This window comes from Crocuta crocuta, unplaced genomic scaffold, assembly GCF_008692635.1.
Source record: "Crocuta crocuta isolate KB4526 unplaced genomic scaffold, BGI_CrCroc_1.0 scaffold717, whole genome shotgun sequence".
NCBI classification, from domain to species: Eukaryota; Metazoa; Chordata; class Mammalia; order Carnivora; family Hyaenidae; genus Crocuta; species Crocuta crocuta.
In genome coordinates, this window is record NW_027527973.1 from 442015 (window position 1) to 448432 (window position 6418).

The 6418-nt window shown below is 32.9% G+C and overlaps 1 pseudogene; it reads right to left on the minus strand.

Moving 5' to 3' along the window:
* Positions 1–1749: 1749 nt before the first annotated feature.
* Positions 1750–2225, minus strand: LOC144222334 (large ribosomal subunit protein uL24 pseudogene; annotated as a pseudogene).
* Positions 2226–6418: the final 4193 nt, after the last annotated feature.

Genomic DNA, 6418 nt, shown 5'->3' on the forward strand with positions numbered 1-6418 from the left:
AGAAGAAGCTTATTTTTTATTTGTGTAAAGCCAATTACTAAATGATTTTAGAATGAACTCCATGTAAGAAGTAGTGCTATCAAAGCTTCTCACTTGAGGGTCAGTCCTTGTTTATCTCAAGAACATGTATGCAATGGGTTATGCCTGCTTGGCTTTCAGTTTCCCCCACAAACTGAAAGTAAACATTTCCAGAGATATTTTATAAAAATATTATATTGCTCAAAAGATGAAAGATGCTGTGTCGTTGAAATTAGAAAGAAATATACCAGAATATTGTCAGATGCATGTTTTTAAAAAGAGTGAAGAAATGAAAGGACTAAAGGAAATCCTTATTGATAGAGAAATTCTCATCTGAATAAATTCATTCCTAATTTAAAGATATTACTAGCCTTTCTACTTTCAAGTGTTTGGAGTGTAACTAGGATTCAAAGATATAACTATATGATCAGCTTAAAAGAATTATTTTAGTTTTTATTTTTCACACATATACACTTACATGCACACTGCCCTCATCTATAAACACAAATGACATTGGCATATTAATTATATCCAGGAAGACCATAAATTGTGTCATTTTTGCATATTTTTATTCATATCATACTTAGCAGGTATTGTGCATATAAAATTTGATGCTAAATTTTCAAAACTGTTTCCACTTATGCAACCAATGGATAATAATCAGGGCAGACTTAAAAATACGTATCAATGAGAAGAAGAAAAACTGGTTTTGAAAAACATAAAGGGGTGCCTGGGTGGCTCAGTCAATTTAGCATCCAACTTCGGCTCAGGTCATGATCTCGTGGTCTGTCAGTTTGAGCCCTACGTCAGGTTCTGTGCTGACAGCTCAGAACCTGGAGCCTGCTTCGGATTCTGTGTCTCACTCTCTCTCTGCCCCTCTCCAACTTGCACTCTGTCACTCTCAAAAATAAATAAGCATTAAAAAAAATTTTTAAAAGAAAAAAAACAAAGAGTGAGACCAATAAAGCCTGAGATGAGGGAGAAAAGAGCTTTATTTGTCTAGACAATATATTGATGAGATAACACATTTGTGTATTGATATTTAGGTGGTTTTCATTATGTGCAGTATTATTCCCAATATAAATCTGAATCAGAGTTTAAATTTGAAGAAAAAGAGAAAAATGAAAATGTGGCCTCACATTGGAGAGCTACATTAATGAAACATTTGTTAACTGAAGTTCTCTTGAAATAGGAAAGAATTCTTTTTTGAATTTATAATGGTGGAGTCTCCAACTGACTTTATTAACAGTCTATTTCAGGTTTTGGCAAATTTTTCCTGTAAAAGGACTGAGTAAACATTTTTGACTTTGCAGGTTGGGAGCTCCTTGCTATAACTAGTAAACACTTTGTTAGTGTCAACATAGCCATAGGCATAGCCATAATAAATGAATGAGCACAGATGTGATATGATAATATGCAGGATACAATAATATATAATCATGTTTTATTTCCACAAACAGGCCATGGACTGAATTTGGTTGAAGAGTCATAGTTGGCCCATCCCTTACTTACTTAATTAACCCTCAAAATCTGAACAGTATTTTAGTAGAGCATTAGTTATTCAATGGGTAAACAAACTTACATTTTTTTACTTCATAGAATCTATTTCTTCTGCTGATTGAAGTTTGGATTACTTTCTAAGAATATTTACTGGAAAAACTGGTTGCATCTTTGGTATAGATTTTTTTTTTCATTTTAACAGTTTTATTTCACGTCGTATGTAAGATTACTTTATTCCTGCATCTTCTCAAGTGTTTTTTCCTTATGTTTGCCCTTTTCCTTTCCTACTTGGTGAGATTTGGCTTTCCGTTCGAGGATCTTTTTGCAGTCTTTGTCCGGTTTAGTCTGGTGATAACCACCTTGCCGGGGTGGATGCCCACGTGGACGGTGGTGCCATTCGCCTTCTCTCGCTGTACCCGTTCAGTGTAGATGATGTATTTCTTCCTGTAAACCTGGACTACTTTGCTAATCTGCTGACCTTTGTAGTGTCTCCGCACCAACTGTACTTCGTCATCCTTCCAGATGGGCATGGAGCGAACGTTGTACTTCTGCCGCAGCTCTTTGGAAAGAGGGGAGGACATAATCTTCCTGCGAATGTGGGAAGGGGCATTGAAGTGCCTTTTGCGGTTCTTGCTCCGGTCAGAGGTCACAAACGGATTGAACTTCATGTTGGCCGCTGCAGCTCCAGCGATGGCCGCAAAAGGGAAGAGGTGGTACAGATTTTTAAAAGGTATTCAGTATTGTTGATAATTGGAAGTGTGACTATGGTGCTATAGTCTTAAAGAGTCCTTATTTTTAATACTTTTCTAGTGTAAGATGTTAGTAATAGGGGGTGCAGAGGGCAAGGGGATATATGAGAACTTTCTGTATTATTTTCTCATATATTTTCTGTAAATATAAAATTTATCTAAAAATAGAATCTATTTTTAAAAAGTTCTTATTTTTAGATATATATACTTTAAAAAATAGAAATTAAGTTATGTTGTGATGTCTGCAGTGCTCTCTAAGTAAAACGAATAGGGAGAACTTACATGACGGTGAAGATGAAACATAGCTTTCCATGATCATTGTTGATCATTGTTGATCTTCATTGTGGTAGATACATGAGAATTTCATTTTTCTGTTGTATTCATTCCGTTTATGTGTATATTACAATTATTTACACTAAAAATAATACAACTGCCTATTAGTTCATAAGGATACCATAACAAAATACCTAACTGGATGGATTGAACAGAAATGTATTTTTTATAGTTCTGGAGGCTAGAAGTCCAAATTCAAGGTATTGGTTGTCTTTGATTTTCCTGAAGTCTCTTTCCTTTACTTCCAGGTGGCTGTCTTCTTGCTGTGTCCTCATACAGACATTTTTTCCCCTTCAGCTTTATTGAGATATAATTGACAAAATTGTATGATATTTAAAGCATATATTATGATGATTTGGTATACATTGTCAAAGGATTCCTCATCTAGTTAATTAACACATCCATCGTGTGATGCATTTATCTTTTTCAGTGATAGGATTAAGGCCTGAGCATCTAATGTAAAACCTGATGATTATAGTAGGTAACTCTGTATTGTATTATTGAAATTTGCTAAGAGAGAATAACTTAAATGTTCTCACATAGCCTTTTCTCTTCTTCCACATATTTGCCATCTCTCTCTCTACTCAAAAGCACACCAGTCCTATTGAATTAGGATCCTACCCTCTAGGCTCTATCACTTAATCACCCCTTTGAAGACCCAATCTCCAAATACAGTAACATGAACTAGTGCCCACCCATATGATCTCATTTAACCTTAATAACTTCTCTAAAGGCCCTGTCTCCAAATTAGGTTACATTCAGAGGTAATGGTGGTTGAGAATTCAACGTATGAATTTACAAGAACACAATTCAGTTTGTAACAATGTGTTGATTGAAGCCATCCTATAAAAAGATTCATTCATTGTAGATACGGATTTTAACATATTACAAAGGTAACATAAAATATGAACGTGTTACAAATTATTTTTTTAGAGAAATGCTTTCTTAGAAAACTGTTAGGGGCAAGTACAGTATCTTATTCAAGTCTTTATGTTTTATGTTACATGCAGCGTCTTGTATTTATTTGGTACCCAGATAATTTTTATATTGCAATTTTGAACAGTAGAAGGCAGCTTAATATTTCCTTCTGTTGCATGCTGTTCCTCTGAAGTGCTTTCAATTTGCATTTTCCTGTATATCAGCAAGTATTTTTTGTTTTAATGTAATTTTAAAAGTTTTCAGTAATATAAAATACTCATTAAAATAGTATATTAAAAATGTTATGTAATAAATGAATTCTAAAAGTAAATACTAAAGTCATAACTACATCTTGCCAATTATTTTTTTCCCTATGTGCATATTTAAGAGACATCATGCAATCTTCTTTTGTTTTGAGGGATGGTTAATGCGGCAATACTTGTAAACATGTATTGATCCATTAAATATTTTATCCAGATTTTCAGTAAATGTCACATTCCAGGGGGCTCAGCTAAATTAGAGTGAAATGTTTACAAGCAAAACTCATAATCCCAGGTAATCTCTGCAAAAAGAAGTAGCATACCAGACAAAGCAGCATTTGTTTATACATTGCTTTATGTAAGTATGACCGCGTCAATAAAATAGTCAGCAGGGCAGGTGCTCCATTACTCAGTTGGAAAGAGCCCTTCTTTCCATTTTTTTTTTTTCTCCAGTATGACCAAGAGGAGAATACAACACATTAAGTCAAGTAAATCTTATTAAGTTCAGGTTAGGTTTTACCAATTTACTCATCCCCAAACCACTGACCTTAATATTTATTAACACCTTGAATGCAGGTAATTTTATATACATTAGATACGACTCTTTTAAATTTAAGGGTCATAATGAAGACACAGTAAAGCAGAAACTAGTATTTTCATGCAGGTTGACTTTCTTTCAGTATTTACTTATTACGGCATCATAAATAAACGTAAATAAGCGAGTGCATTTACTTTAGGAAGAATAAATTTTTTAGATACATTTTTTCTAACTCTTTTTGTAGAACTAAGTGCTATATACCTATTTCTAATATTTATAGTAATTATGAGTAAGTTCCCATGCAGCATACTTTGGGATTTAAAAAAAAACTATATCCTGAATGTAAGTTATCACTTCTGTTATGAGACCAGATCAGCTCTTTGGGAATCAGTTATTTGGTACTGTGCCTGCTAAGCAAGCTTAATAGTTAAATAGAATTTTAAAAATTTAGTTGCTTTAAAGGTTATTATATCCAATAAAGATTAAATTCAGTTACACCCCATCTGACAGTTTAATGTTTTTATAAAAATGTGAACATGAGGAAACAATAGCTAAAATGTAGATAAAATAGGAAACTGTACTATTATTCTTTAATTTATGAGTTTTATGTTTTAAAAAAAAATGAGTTTAATATCCTCTAAGTGTCTCTCAATCTGATGGTGGTCAGTTCTGGCATAAATTCCAGGTCTAAGATTTGCGAGCTGAACATTCCTGTGAAAGACCTCAGAACCTCATTTGTAGCATTCACATTTTCTAGGGTCATTTTTATCTAATTGAGATGGCATTCAGCAAATTATAGTTATTCAATAAATTTAATAATCATCAAAATATCTGCTTATCATTAACATATTTAATACTTAAGAAACTTGAAAATCCATTTTCTGCTTTTTGAGAAGAGCAAGTTAAAGCTCAGATTTCCCTAAATAATTAATTTGTAAGTCTCTATTATATAATAAGCCAATCTGGAATTCAAGCTTTGTCTTTTTAGTGAAATTGCATTTGGTATTCCATTACTCTGGGCTGCCTTCATCCTAACTCACATATCTTTAATTTTGTACCCATAAATGCTGGGCTTAGCTTTAGTCTTGTAAGAGACAATCATATTCTTATGATATTTATACCCTTCTCATCCTCTTAACTCCAAGTATCCAGAAATGAATTTGATGTGAATATTGCCCAAAGATGCCCAGGGCTCTATTAATACACAACAAAAGGTGATTTTTTTTTTTCTCATTGGACAGATTTTAAATGTGCCTATTATACTGGCTTTATAAATCAAACTCTGATAAATATTTTTCATTTAGTTTTAATATTTTCCAATATTAAGAAAACTATAAATACATATTTATTCAAAAACTCTAAAAATCCCTTTTCCTGTATCTTCCCCTCTTCTCTACCTTCTTCCCCTCCCAATCCAATAAGTGAAATAAGGAAAATATAGTAAAAACAAATGGTTAAATAGAGAAAAAAGTGTATACTTTAATATAATTACAATGCACAATATTTATAAGGGATCAATAGAGAGAATGAATGCCTCCAATATAATCCTAAGAATTAAATTTATGTTTTATCCACAAAATATAGACAATATTGTTTCATAACTCGGAATATTCTATTTTTTAATTTTTAAAAAATTTTTTGTGTGGGAGAGAGCAAGTGGGGGAGGTGCAGAGAGAGAGCTACAGAGGATCTTAAGCAGGTTCCACACTGACAGGCTGACAGCAGTGAACCTGATGTGGAGCTTGAACTCATGAACCATGAAATCATGACCTGAGCTGAAGTCGGGTGCTCAACCCACTGAGCCACGCAGGTGCCCCATAACTTGGAATATTCTCAAAGAATAATTCAAGATGTAATTTTTATATAGTTCATTGTAGAAAATGAATATAGTCACATTTTTATATCTCCATAAAATCATAGTGATAAGCTGAGAAAAATGACACATAAAAACATATCATCCAATTTATACACATAAAGCACAAGACTCAAAAATCTGGGTTTATTTTAGGCACTCTTACTGATTTTAATTATTAACTTTAAGATAATAGTTTAATTTACTTCTCTTTACCATCTATGCCCGAAATAGGCATTTTCATAATATA